Source organism: Odocoileus virginianus, chromosome 25 (assembly GCF_023699985.2).
Source record: "Odocoileus virginianus isolate 20LAN1187 ecotype Illinois chromosome 25, Ovbor_1.2, whole genome shotgun sequence".
NCBI classification, from domain to species: domain Eukaryota; kingdom Metazoa; phylum Chordata; class Mammalia; order Artiodactyla; family Cervidae; genus Odocoileus; species Odocoileus virginianus.
The window spans coordinates 43,849,813-43,864,208 of NC_069698.1; the positions used below are offsets into that span (position 1 = coordinate 43,849,813).

Below are 14,396 nucleotides of genomic sequence, written 5' to 3' on the forward strand. Positions count from 1 at the left end.
TTCTGGAAAGACTTAAGGATTAATTGCAATTAAATTACATTATATCTGAGGGAACTTCAAATGTAGTCACGGATTCTAAGTCCGATTTCTCTGCTTTCAAATTGTTTACACTTTGGTTGTATGAACTTTGTAATCCTATTTAAGTTTTAAAAAGTGATTTTTGTATAATTATTATAATGACTGTATTTAATAGCTATCCTGGAACTCAAGACCACAAAAAGTTCACACAATCTGGAGTCTCTAAGGCCCTTCCATATCTAAAATGTTTAACATAAGGAGATATTTAACATGAAGAGATATTCTACTCATTAGAAGTACTTATTCATGATAAAGTCTTAGAAAGCCCACTCTTCAAATTAAATGAAATAAAATTAGTACTGTTAAACAAAGTAACCTTAGTATATTATTTATTGTATTTTTTCTATATTGAAAAGTCAAACTTTGTTCTTTGACATCACACTGTTTTAACAGGGTTTTTTTTTTTTTAATCCTTAAAGGTACAGAGACAATACCTTACATTATTGTTGATTTTATTTTTTTCTCTAAGTTAACTGTAGTTTAATTATTCTTACCTAGGAATATTATTCCTCTCTTTTCTAAGAAATTTTTTTCCCCCTGATTAAAAAGATAACTTCAGAAGTGTATTAGTTAGGGATCAGTGGAGAAACAGAGGGCCCTAGAACTTGGATGGATATCTCAGCTCAAGCAGAGAGGTCTTTTCCAGAGACCCCCTCACAAACACCCCCAGAAATCTTGTTTCACCAACTCTCTGAGCAGCCCTTAGCCCGGTTAAGTTAACACATAAAGTTAACCATCACAAGATGTTGAACTTGGAGGGATAATTCTTATAAGTCATTCCATGTAGGAAAAGGAATAAAAAAAATAAAGTAATAAAATATATTTTCTAAGACATGTGTTTCCTCCCAAAGTATGTTGAATTCCTAATACCATGTACCTCAGAATGTGACTGTATTTGGAGACAGAGTCTTTAAAGGGCCTGAAGCGTGGGCCACAAGCCAAATATGACAGACTTGCTGTCTAGAAGAGGGAATTAGAACGTGTACACAGAAGGAAGACCATGTAAAGACACATGGAGAAGACAGCCATCTGCAAGTCAAGGAGAGAGTCCTGGGAAAGCTCCTTCTCCCACGGACCTCAGAGGAAACTAACCTTGGACACCTTGATCTTGGACTTCTAGCTTCCAGAACTGTAAGAAAATAAATTTCTGTTGATTAAGCCACCCAGTCTGTGGTATTTTTATAGTGGTACCAGCAAACTAACAGCATATAACTAGCGTCCAGCATGGACCATAGATTTTGTTTTTCTTTGATTTTTTTTTTTTTTTTAGCATTCACTGTAGTGCTTTGCAAATAACAGATGTTCAATAGATGTTTCAATTGTGTATGACTGCTTGGGGTGAGATGGGAAGAGGCATTTGTAGCATAAATGACCAGGTATCCATCAAAATTTCACATCTCCACTCACAGTTGCCTAATCAGGGTCTACATGCCTCAGTCCTCTTGCATCTAAGCAGGGCATTTGGTTATTTCTCCTGGTCACAGTATGCTAGTGTCCTTTTTCCTGATCAAAGATGGAAAAATCACATGTCCCTTCTCTTTTGGTTATTCCCTTCTGCGTCGTGGGTGCCAAAGCCCAAGCCAACATCTTACTGAAGATTATGTATCTTATCTACCTGAAACCCTTACTGAGTGAATGGAGCAGAGGTTCAGCTCAGTTTAGTCACTCAGTCATGTCCAACTCTTTGCAACCCCATGGACTGCAGCACACCAGGCTTCTCTGTCCATCACCAAATCCTGGAGCTTGCTCAAACTCATGGCCAAAGTATTGGAGTTTCAGCTTTAGCAGCAGTCCTTCCAATAAATATTCAGGACTAATTTCCTTTAGGATGGATCTCCTTGCAGTCCAAGGGACTCTCAAGAGTCTTCTCCAACACCACAGTTCAAAAGCATCAATTCTTAGGCAGAGGTACTTTCCTCATAGTCCTTTGATTAAATATCTTTAGGAGACTGTTACTTAATTGAGAAATAGCTTCTCCTGGGTCAAACCACTGAGATTGTATGGCTCATTTGTAAAGCAGCTGATATTACTTTTAAACTATATAAATATTGTTGTATTTGGTGGGTGTTGCTCTAATAAAAAGCCTAAAATATGGTACTGACTTAGCAATCATGCAGCAATCAAAGGGAGAACTTATGTTGCCGAAGGAACCATATCTTGTAAGGGGAAAACACTGACAACATTGTGTAAAATTTTGCCTATAATACACTGGAACACTAACTACTTGTTGACTAAGCCTGTAGGGGAGAAAATGGGGAAGTCAGCTTTTAACAGCTTATGTTGGCTGTCATTTGCTGAGTTTAGCCGTTTAGAAGGAGATGAGCTCAAGCTATAATTGATTTGACTGAGTATACTTAGAAGAGAATAAAAATTGTGCAAGAATATAGGGTCTTTCTGTATGGGTTCAGAAGCCTCCATTGTCCAATGTTTACAGACATAACCATCTTTGAGTTTTAAGGACCCATTAAGACTCAGCACTGCATCAAAGACCATTATGAATTGTGGATCTTCTCTTCTATCCTATTGGTACAGTGGCAATGTGGTCCCCACAGACTTGAGGGAAGAACTATGGAGTCTAAGAAACCAATGAATGAGTCAGGTTTGGGGGTAGTATCTAGAAAGGATGTTGGGACTTATTATTGAAACATGAACATGAAGAATTCAAGATAGGGTTGCCAGATTTAAAAATGAAAATGTGAAATACCCAGCTAAATTAGAATTTCAGATAAATAGCAAATAATATTTTAGAACAAGTATACTCCAAATACATATTATACTTTTTATCGAAACTATTACAAGGAGCACACTTATGTCAGGTTGTTTATCTGAAATTCTAATTTCACTGGGCATCCTGTATTTTATCTGGCAACCTTAATTCAGAGACTTTCAGTCTTTTGAAAGGAACTATAATATGAGGAAGCCATGAGCCCAAATGAAAGAAATCATTGAGTATTGGAGCTTTTAAACCAAGACTTAGGCTTCAAAGTTGTATCAGAAGGGTGTGAGTTGGCAAATCTGAGAAGCCCACTAGAAAGGCACTGCTTCCTAATACCTACTTCAGATGTGACCATGGAGAATAACGCTTGGGAAGAATCTTCCAGAAGTCAAAGCTAAGAGGTGTCAGAACAATGGACAAGAGCATTCCTCAGGGTCTACTCAATAAAATGCTTCCAGTACTAGGACATTAATACCTATAGGAGGCTTTTCATTGTTTCTCTGTATGTTGCTGTTAAGTCTCCTGTTTTCCCTTGTCATAGATGATGATGGTTATTGTGCTAATCTCGCATCATCATTTTATGTTGGTCATGAAGACATGAGTAGAGCTGAGATTATAACTTGCCCTTTATGATTTTCTAGATCAAGAGCAGCCCTATGTGGACCAGAAGGTAGAGATCATACCTACCTTGAGCTGGATGCCATATCTGAATCACACACAATGTGGTTCCCTGAGAGAGAATGCAAAGCTTCTCTGTATGGGAAAGGTCTACATATAGGAATTTGGAGGCTAGAAGGACTAAATACCCAAGTCAGGGTTTTTCTTTTTTTCCTGTAGTGTAAGAAAGAGTCAGCAAATTTTCCTGCCAAGATCCAACTGGTAAATATTTGATGCTTTGCAGTCCAAGGGGCAAAAGACAAAGCACAGTGTAGGTACTTATACAACAACTATTTAAAAATGCAAAACACATTCTTAACTTGCAGGACACATTGGAAAAAAAAAAAGGCAGCAGGTTGGATGTGGCCCAAGACTGTAAGTTTCCAACCCCTGATATAGAGCTGATAGTAGAGAACAGCTTCCTGCTCAAAGACTTTATTCCCTAGGCTCCCTTGCATTTTGGCAGGGTTGTGGATGGAATGTGAGTAGAAATAAGTGTGCGTGATTTCTAGTGTGAAGGTCCACATTTTCTTTCTCACTCATCAGCTGCTTTTCATGCACAGAACAATTTGAGAAGTCAATAATTGAAAAAGCAGGTTGAAAATCAGCTAGCACCCTAAAAAGAAGATGGGGCAGAAGTGTACAACCGGGGAATGCATAAAGTGAAGTCGCTCAGTCCTGTTCTTCTCTTTGCAACCCCGTGGACTGTAGCCTACCAGGCTCCTCCATCCATGGGATTCTTCAAGCAAAAATACTGGAGTGGGTTGCCACTTCCTTCTCCAGGGAATCTTCTGGACCTAGGAATCAAACCTGGACTTCCTGCATTGCAGGCAGACTCTTTACCCTCTGAGCCACCAGGGAAGCCCAACCCAGGGATTGAACCCAGATCGTCTGCACTGCCGGCAAATTCTTTACACCTGAGCCACAGGGGAAGTCCTAGGAATACATGCATTGGTATATTATGTGAAACAGTAACGTTTGATTGACCAAGAAAGTTGTTTAGGTTTTCTACAAGATGTGATGGAAAAATACAAATGAACATTTTAGCCCACCCATTACATTTCCATTATGTTAAGCCATTGAAATGCTGTGTTTTATTTCTTACTGCTGCTGGTCTTGTACTAATTAAAAGACCGCTCATTTCACAGATATGTTTCAGGACTTTACTTAAATGTTGCATCCTCCCAGAAAACTGGTATTCCTGCCCATTAAATGATTTTCTTCTCCATAGTAATTATGAGAGATCCTGAATTTTTTTTCACTAGTATCAATACATTGGATCCCTTCTTAGTCAAATCAGTTCATGTCACATTTTAACTGGCTTTTGACTTGTTTAGTCAGAGAATTTTTTCCAAAAATAACACACAACTTATAAAGTTGTGTCTTTAAAAATATATTTAAACTACCAGGGGAGCCCCCCAAAGATACAATAGTTGGCTGTTAAAAGAAGAGCTGATGAGTGGTGGAAAATTCTGAAGCTGTATCTGGTATCTTGTTTTGCATATGCTTCCCTTATCACTATATCTATGAGAAATTGGCCACCCTATAGTATTACCCATGGTCTGAATAAAAAGTACAGACTGACTGAACAGCAGTTATCTCCCTTTAACTTTCTAACATGTACCATTGTATGATCATTACCTTCAAGGACCATGAGAAAACTTTTAGTGAAGCATCTTTTCTTTCTAGCTCTCCACTCCTCTATCAACTCTATGAGTGTGAAGTAAAATTTGATGTCTGTTTCATAAAATTTAAATGATAAAATATCAATTGAAGTGGTCATAAAACAGGAAGGGGTGCAGACCAAATGCAGAAGTAACTAGAATGATGAAGTTAAGGAAACTGAGATGCTTCTGAAGTAACTCAACATGTTTTTTTGTGTCACCAAAGAAAACAGATATAAATTAAGCATATCTTAAGACTCATTCAATGCGTATGGGAAAATAAGATCCACAATTAAATACAGAGTCTATATTTTCAGAAGCAGACAGCATATTAAAAAGTAGATGCATCATTTGGCTGACAAAAGTCCGTATAGTCAAAACTATGGTTTATCCAGTAGTCACATATGGATGTGAGAGTTGGGCCATGAAGAAGGCTGAGCACTGAAGAATTGATTGTTTCAAATTGTGGTGTTGGAGAAAACTCTTAAGAGTCTTTTGGAAAGTAAGGAGATCAAACCAGTCAATCCTAAAGGAAATCAACCTGAATGTCCATTGGAAGGACTGTTGCTAATGGTGAAGTTCCAATACTTTGGCCACCTGATGTGAAGAGCTGACTCATTGGAAAAGACCCTGATGCTGGGAAAGATTGAAGGCAAAAAAAGGACCTGACAGAGGATGAAATGGTTAGATAGAATCACAGACTCAATGGATATGAACTTGTGCAAACTCCAGGAGATAGTGGAGGACAGAGGAGCCTGGCATGCTATGACTGTAGCATGGGTTTGCAAAGAATTGGATACAAGTTAAGTTATTGAACAACATTTTCAGAATCATCTTTAAGCAAGAAGCAGTTTCCCAGTATTCTTCCACTGCTAAATATCATGTTCCCTTTGCAATATCAGACAATTTGATATACACATCTATTTTATGTTGATTTTTTTGCAGTATAATTAATTTACAATATTAAACTTGAGCATACAGCATACTGATTTAATATTTTTGTGGACAATGCTTCATTTAAATTATGACAAATTAATTTCTGTATTTCCCTTGCTGAACAGTGTATCCTCATTGTGTGTTTATTTTATAAAGAGCAGTTTTTACCTCTCAATCTTCTGCCCCTAACTTGATCCTGTCCATTTCCCTACTGGTAATCACTAGTTTGTTCCCTGCATCTGCGGGTCTGTTCATTTTTTATTGCTAAAAAATAAATATATATGTAATTATACACATGCAGCAACTTCTTTACTCATCCATCTGTTGATGAACACTTACCTAGGTTGATTGCATAGCCAAGTTATGGTAAATAATCCTACTGTGAGTATTGGGGTACCTGCATCTTTTCCAATTAGTGTTTTTTTTTTTCCTTCTGATGTTTACCTAGGAGTGGAACTGCTGGATGGTATGGTATGCTGCTTCATAAGATAGTATGACTGATTCAGTGGACATGAGCTTAGGCAAACTCCAAGAGATGGTGAAGGACAGGGAGGCCTGGTGTGCTGCAGTCCATGGGGTTGCAAAGAGTCAGACATGACTTAGCAACTGAAAAATAATGGCAACAACAATGGTAGCTCTATATTTAGTTTCTTGAAGAACCTCCACACTGTTTTCTATAGTAGCCGACCCGATTTACATCCCCACCAACAGTGTACTAGAATTCCTTTTCTCTACCTCTTTGCTAATGTTTGTTATTTGTAGACTCTTTGATGATTACCATTCTGACAGGTGTGAGGCGATATTCTTTTGGATCTGTCTCCTGTGGCAACAGAAATAAAAACAAAAAGAAACAGATGAGACCTATTTAAACTGAAAAGCTTTTGCACAGCAGAGGAAGTCATCAACAAAACCAAAAGACCACCTACTGATTGGGAGAAAATATTGGCAGGTGATATGACTGATAAGGAGTTAATTTTCAAAATATATAAACAGCTAATGCAATCCAATATGAAAAAACCCAAAACAGACAACTAAATTAAAAATAGGCAGAAGACTTGAATAGACATTTTTCCAAAGAATGTATACAGATGATCAACAGGCACATAAAAAAGATGCTCAGTATCATCAGAGAAAAGTAAACAAAAGATTTAAAATACAATTATGTTTTAAAATGCAGTTTAAAGCTATGGGCTTTTTAAAATACATAATATATTTGAATTATCACACTGTGTAGTCCCTGAATTTCGGTGGGATGTTGGTTTTCTGATGAAATATGTATGTCACTATCTGTAAAAGTTATAAAAAGATAGACCTAGAAACAAGTGTCAGAAATATGGTTATATATGTCTTGCATGACCATGTGAATATCTTTAGATGTAACGAGTGATCCACAACTAGTATATATTGTATATTTCAAAAGAAATAATAGATACTATGTTCCTAGGATAGTAGGAAATTGCAAATAAAATTCTGACTCGTAGCTATCCTCCTGAGCTTTTCCACCCATCTGGTGTCTTCAGCTTCTGAAGCTTCTGGAACTGGGCCTGCTGAGGGATTTCACATAGCCGCCTTAGGTGTCCACCTTCTGTGGCCTACTAATTCAGTTAGGATTTGGGTATGAGTTTTCCCAATTCTCAAATTTTGCTGCTATTTAAGCATTTTATCTTTGCCATTACTTTTTATTTTTGTGGGTGCATGACCTTTTTGGGGAAAAAAACAGCACAATCTTTGTTGACATATTTATAAGGTCTCAGGAGAATGTGGAAGCAGATATCTATCAAATCCAGCATGTCTATTTGTAAGTTCAGAGCATTCTTTAATAGAGGATAAACACAGTTTAATGATGCTGGAAACTGATTTTTATACAGGCAGAGTAGTTTCTACAGTGGGGAATGTCTATTTTTTATCAAAATATCAGCAGTCCTCTTAGGAATGAATAGGACCTGACCACCAAGCATTGGTCCTTAAATTACTTATGTCATTAAAATAGAACAGGCTGTGGTTAATAGAATCCACCCAGGTTTATTATAAATAGCCAGGATATTGCATGGGGAATTTAATCTCATTCTCCTGGAATCCAAATCTTGTATCAATGTACACTAGGTTAGGAATGTACTTTTGTTTTTCTCTTAAGAGGAAAAACTATGAAAATGTAATTAGAGAGTTTGTTCTTGGATAAGTTAGATTTGGTGGAGTCTGTAAGCTTTTCCTCCAGAGAGCCAGATAATAAATATATTTGACTATGTGGGCCAAATTGTCTCTGTCTGTCATTCAAAAGCAACCCAGACAAGAGGCAGACTACTGGTACTTCTGGGATGTATTGTTTTAGCCTCATGGCTAAACAGTGATTCATTTTAAATGAAGAATTTCAGAAGCCACATAACAATATAAGAAGAAGATGGATTGTTATCATCTTGAGCACCACCACCATTTAACAAACAAACATTGTTTCCTGAAAAACAATTTTCAGCTAATTGGGAATTTCCTGTTATCAAGAGATTACCACACAGCTGCTAAAACACAGGTATTTATACAAGCCATCTGTAATAAGAGAGAACTTAAAGGCATGGTTGGATAAAGTGGAAAATAATATTAGAAGGTGGTTTACATTGCTATTTCCTTTGTTTTCATTATTTCATCTTTCTGACTTCACAAAGCTCTAAGAATCGTGGGCTTCCCTGGTGTCTCATATGGTAAAGAAGCTGCCTGGAAAGCAGGAGACTTGAGTTTGATCCCTCAGTTGGGAAGATCCCCTGGAAAAGGGAATGGCTACCCACTCCACTATTCTTGCCTGGAGAATCCCATGGACAGAGCAGCCTGGTGGGCTACAGTTCACAGGGTCTCAAAGAGTTGGGCACGACTGAGTGACTAACACACACACACACACACACACACCCACACACATAAGAATCACCAGGAAGGTTTGTTAATCTACAAATTGCTGGATCCTACTACAAGAGATTCTGACTTGGTAGACCTGGCATGCTGTCTGGGAATTTGCATTTCTAATATTTCAAGTGCTGCTAAAATCAGTAGAATCACACTGGGAAGTCTTCATTTAACACCTTCTCAACTAAACTTTCTACAGTTGGAAACTGGGCCGATGAATTCTTAAAAATTCACTGGATTTGAAATGAGTAGCTACAGTTTACAAATAGGAGTTTTTCTTGGTGCTTTTGTAGAATTTTTTTTTTTTAATCTTGTTTCTATCTGGCTATCAGCAAACTTGATTACTACTCTTTGGAAATGGATTTCAGAAAGGAAAATATCTCCATTTGAGAAAGTCACAAATATGGGCAATAGCTTTTGATCTCAGAAGATTTTAAGCCTCCACCATGCTTCTGCCTTTCATGGGTAAAGAACATTGGTGGGGAAATTGATTTTCCAAGCTCCTTCTTGAAGGATGGTATGATAATAAAAATGATAATTTAACAAACTGAATACTGCAGTGGGTAGCCTTTCCCTTCTCCAGGTAATCTTCCCAAACCAGGGATTGAACCCAGGTCTCCCACATTGCAGGTGGATTCTTTGCCAGCTGAGCCATAAAGGAAGCCCAAGAATACTGGAGTAGGTAGCCTATCCCTTCTCCAGCACATCTTCCCTACACAGGAATCAAATTGGGGTCTCCTGCATTGCAGGTGGATTCTTTACCAACTGAGCTATATGGTTGGCCCTTAACAAATAAACAAATTGATACAAAGACAATTTATATTTACTAATACTCTCTTAGCCTGGATAAGTAAATTTATCTACTGAAGCACTGAGTTCATTTTATAACATCCCATATTGGGTTTAATATTGATGCTTTGAATTAGATTTTTAGGTATGGCATGTTTTCACTTCTGCTGCTAATGGAACTGGGAAGATCAACTGTGACTTCAAAACGGAGTCACATCAAAACAGCATGTGCATTGTAATACCTGTGGATTTATGAGAAATGGTAAAACAGCAGATAAAAGATTGCCTAAGACTGGACTATGTGATTGCATAATTTTCCTTAGTAAACAGCTGTAATTCTTATTTTTTTATTATAAATATCATGTGATGGAGGGGGGATTCAGAAGCTGTAAATTATTTGCAGTGTTACTTTATAAATAACATTAAAAAAAAAAAGTTTTTGTCTTCAATGAGATTATTCACTTTTTTTTTTTCTTCTTAATCATTCTCTTCAATAAGCTAGGCTGTTAAATCTGTATTCTTTGGAATTCAGAGTTTATTCTTCAAGTGTTTAAGACTTACTTTTTTGTCTTTTTTTTTTTACTGTCTGTTTACCTCTACTAGGATTCAAAGATGAGTGGAAAACTACTGGCCTTTGTCTGTGGGAGGTTTCTGTTTATAGGCCACACCACGCTGCTCCCCTCCGCGCACGCCCCGCTCCCACCCTCCTATCTATCTGACTTTACTTTGACATTCTAGAGTTATGAAAAAGCATGAGGATCTTCTGGACTTCCCTTCCAGAGGTCTGTTGTTTTTTGATAACTCTGATTCTTTTAGTTCAACTGATAATAGAAAAGGACAAGAAGAAAATATTGCAAGCAAATTATTTCTTTATTACTTTCAGTGATGACAATACAGTGTCCTTTAAACATCATCTCAAGGAAAACAGGGAGTCAACTCTTGCCCACTTTGCTGCTTTTCTTACTGGAATTATGGAACTATCTAGATAGAAGTTAGGGCACTCTTTCAGCATTGCCGTTCAGTTGAATAGTACACAATGATTACTTCTGGATAAATATGCTTTTCAAAAGCACATTTTAATTTTAATTCCTTATCCTAACCTCCCCAAAATCATTTTGTCTGCAGACAATAGAACTGTTAATAAGCAAAAATATGAAATCCCTATAAGAGAGGAAAAATATAATGCTTTTATAGAAAATACAAGGCCATTTATTCCTCTGTTTTAGAAAAGCAATTGATATTGAGAATACCACAACATTGTGGTTGTAGGTTATACCACCAGTTGTTATCCCAAGAGATGGAATCCGATTAGAAGAGAAAAATTCAGCTTCACTAATATCTTATGTGTCACTATTTCTGTCTTGATCAAAAGCCTCTGGTTTAATTACTGCTTAATTGCTATGAATTTTACTGACCTTTCCCACTTTTCCTATTTGCTTTGCAAATCCATACAAATTCCCCTTCTTTCTTGCAGTTTCTTTATGTAGCATTTATTTCACTTTATCCAAATATTTGCTCTTTTCTTTTCCTGTTCTCACTTCTTTCTTTTTTCACTGTCTTTCCAAGGAAGCAAGATTACTTGCTTGTCCACCACTCAGGCCATATATTTTCTACTCTACTCTCATTTTTGGCTGATGTGTGCTCTCAAAGATAGGTCCTAGGTCACCAGGTTCACTAAAGATTTCTATTCTGGGTATCTGGTTCCTTTGATGACTGACTTAGATTCATTGACTAGTAGGGTTGAGAGTCCTTCACTGGACAGATGACAAACCTGGGAAAAAAGTATTGTTTAAAGGGGAGAAAATTGGACTTAGAACGAGATAAGTTGTCAGAGTCCCAACAAGTAACTGCAAGGTTGTTACATCAGCTTCCTTACTTTCAAATGATTATAGAATCTTGTTTGTGTGATTGTGAAGGATAAATGAAATAATGTATGTAAAATGCTTAGCACAGCTTTTTAATCACTATAGAGGATAAGTATCTATTGACTCTCAAAAATGAGAAAATTGTATTTTATTGATGGCTATGGGCTGAAGATGATCTAGGGTCTAAGGAGATTTCATCTAAGGTCTGCTTATCCAAGAGGAATAGTTTTTTACAATCACTCCTGTAAAGAATCTGCCTGCTGATGCAGGAAACACAAGAAACACAGGCTCGACTCTGGGTCAGGAAGATCCCCTGGAGAAGGAAATGGCAACCCACTCCAGGATTCTTGCCTAGAAATTTCCATGGACAGAGGAGCCTGGCAGGATGCAGTCCATGGGGTTGCAAAGAGTCAGATATGACAAAACACACACTCACATACACACACACCTGTATAGAATTGCATAGAACATAGGAATTAAAGAAAAATAGAGTGTGATATGTCCAGACAAAAAGGAGAGAGAAAGAGAAAAGATGTAAGACTTCACTTTGGGTTTCTAACCAACTAAAAGAAATGAAGGATACATTACTGGATATAAAATGAATTAGAATTCTTAAAAAGGAGCCTCAGCTAAGCTTTGCAAAAATCTCTTGCCACTAAATGCAAAGAGATTGAAAACTTCTTCACTTTTTTCCAATCCTGTTTGAAAAAAAACAGAAAGAATTAGAATAATTACATCGATTTATATGATTGTCATCAACAGGAAGTAACTAATTAGTTCCTGGTCAGAAAATTATGAACTTGGATAGAAGACACCTTGTCATTTTATTTTATTTACTTTATTTTTTTAATCTATGCTACTGCTATTGCATTTTATTTTTTACTTATTTATTGCCACACTTTGAGGCATATGGGATCTTAGTTCCCAGGCCAAGAATCAAACCTGTGTGCCCTGTATTGGAAGCACAGAGTCTTAACCACTGGACCAGCAGGGAAGTCCCATTACTTTACTTTACTGTTTGTAATAGCAAAGGGCTGGAAGGAAGAGTCCAATGTGAGCTGCTCTCTTTAGGAAGACAGGTTTTAAAGTGTTCAGAATAAATTAATTTCATAGCTTGAAATTCTGAAAGAGAAAACGTTTCAAGAGAAGAGATAAACTTTGCCATAATTCTAATTCTAATCACAAATATTATCAATTCTAAAATAAAGGGAGATGAATATTTAAAAATGGTAGCTCTATAATGAAGTTATAGAAGAAAAATAACCTAACATGTTTAGACTTTGGAACCAGGCTGTCTAAAATTAAATGCTAATTATTGCATTCACTCATGGAGAGATACTGTCAAGTTAACCTCTCAACGCCTGTAGGTGAAAGTGAAAGTATTAGTCACTCAATGGTGTCCGACTCTTTGTGACCCCAAGGTATATAGCCCACCAGGCTCCCCTGTCCATGGAATTCTCCAGGCAAGAATGCTGGAATGGGTAGCCATTCCCTTTCTTTCTAAGGAGAGGATATACTTTTATCTACATTTTTGGATTTAGTGAGAATAAAATGAGTAAAGAACTTACCAGAATACCCAAGTTTCATATGTAGAAAAAAATAAGTTATAGGCATTACTATTAGTTTTCCATTTCATTTCTATGTCTCCCTATTCACAACACTGACCAGGTGGAGGACCTGGTTTGTAGAATAGATTTACTCTGCCTTTTCTTTCTGTACAGTCATTGTAAGCAAACAGCCTGTGGTAAACACTGGGAAGGCTCAAGGTATTACTTAAAAGAAAAAGTAATAGAATACAAATAGTAAAAAATGTCATAAAATTACTAAATATACAGTAAGATTGTCAAAAGGGGGACATAACACAATAGAGCAGGGTCATACAGACCATATTTTTCCCATTACAACAATATGATGAACTAGAAAAGGATAAACATTATATTCAGTAATGTAACACTGGGGGATAAAAAGAAGGGCTGATTTATTCTCATTTTTCTTGTGAATTATCTGATAAGAATAATCTGCAGAAGGAAATAGATAGGAATGAGCATAAACTTAAGATAAAGAAACATTGAATAAGCAAATACCTCCGATGCTTTAAACAGATAAAAGTCTTAGGTTTAGAATAAATAATATATGACTTGATCAAGTTTTTTACAAAAATGTGGACATTGAAAAGGTTCTGGAAAACTGGGAAAAAAAAAATCCTAAATACCCTCCACCATTCCAAAAGGAAAAAGTGAGTTGCACACTTGCCAGTATTGTGTTTGTGTGTTAAGTCGCTTCAGTTGTGTTTGACTCTTTGTGATCCCATGGACTACAGCCCTCCAAGTTCCTCTGTCCATGGGATTCTTCAGGCAAGAATACTGGGGTGGGTTGCCATGCCCTTCTCTAGGTACCAGTATTAATAGTGGTGATAACAGTAATTGTAGTGAGTGAGTGAATGAAAGTCACTCAGTCGTGTCTGACTCTGCGACCCCATGGCCTATACAGTCATGGAATTCTCCAGGCCAGAATACTGGAATGGGTAGACTTTCCCTTCTCCAGGGGATCTTCCCAACTCAGGGATCGAGCCCAGGTCTCCCACATTGCAGGCAGATTCTTTACCAGCTGAGCCACAAGGGAAGCCCAAGAATAGTGGAGTGGGTAGCCTATCCTTTCTCCAGTGGATCTTCCCGACCCAGGAATTGAACCGGGGCTCTCCTGCATTGTAGGCAGATTCTTTACCAACTGAGCTAGGAGGGAAGCCCGGTAATTGTGGTAGTGGCTGCAACAGCAGCAGTGATGGTAGCTGTTGTTCAGTCA

The 14,396-nt window shown here is 37.3% G+C and overlaps 1 non-coding gene across 1 annotated transcript; it reads right to left on the reverse strand.

The window, feature by feature from the left end:
- Positions 1 to 13,232: 13,232 nt before the first annotated feature.
- LOC139031164 (small nucleolar RNA SNORA51) lies at positions 13,233 to 13,356 on the reverse strand. Its single transcript, XR_011483568.1, has one exon. It is a non-coding gene; the product is annotated as a small nucleolar RNA SNORA51 (small nucleolar RNA).
- Positions 13,357 to 14,396: the final 1,040 nt, after the last annotated feature.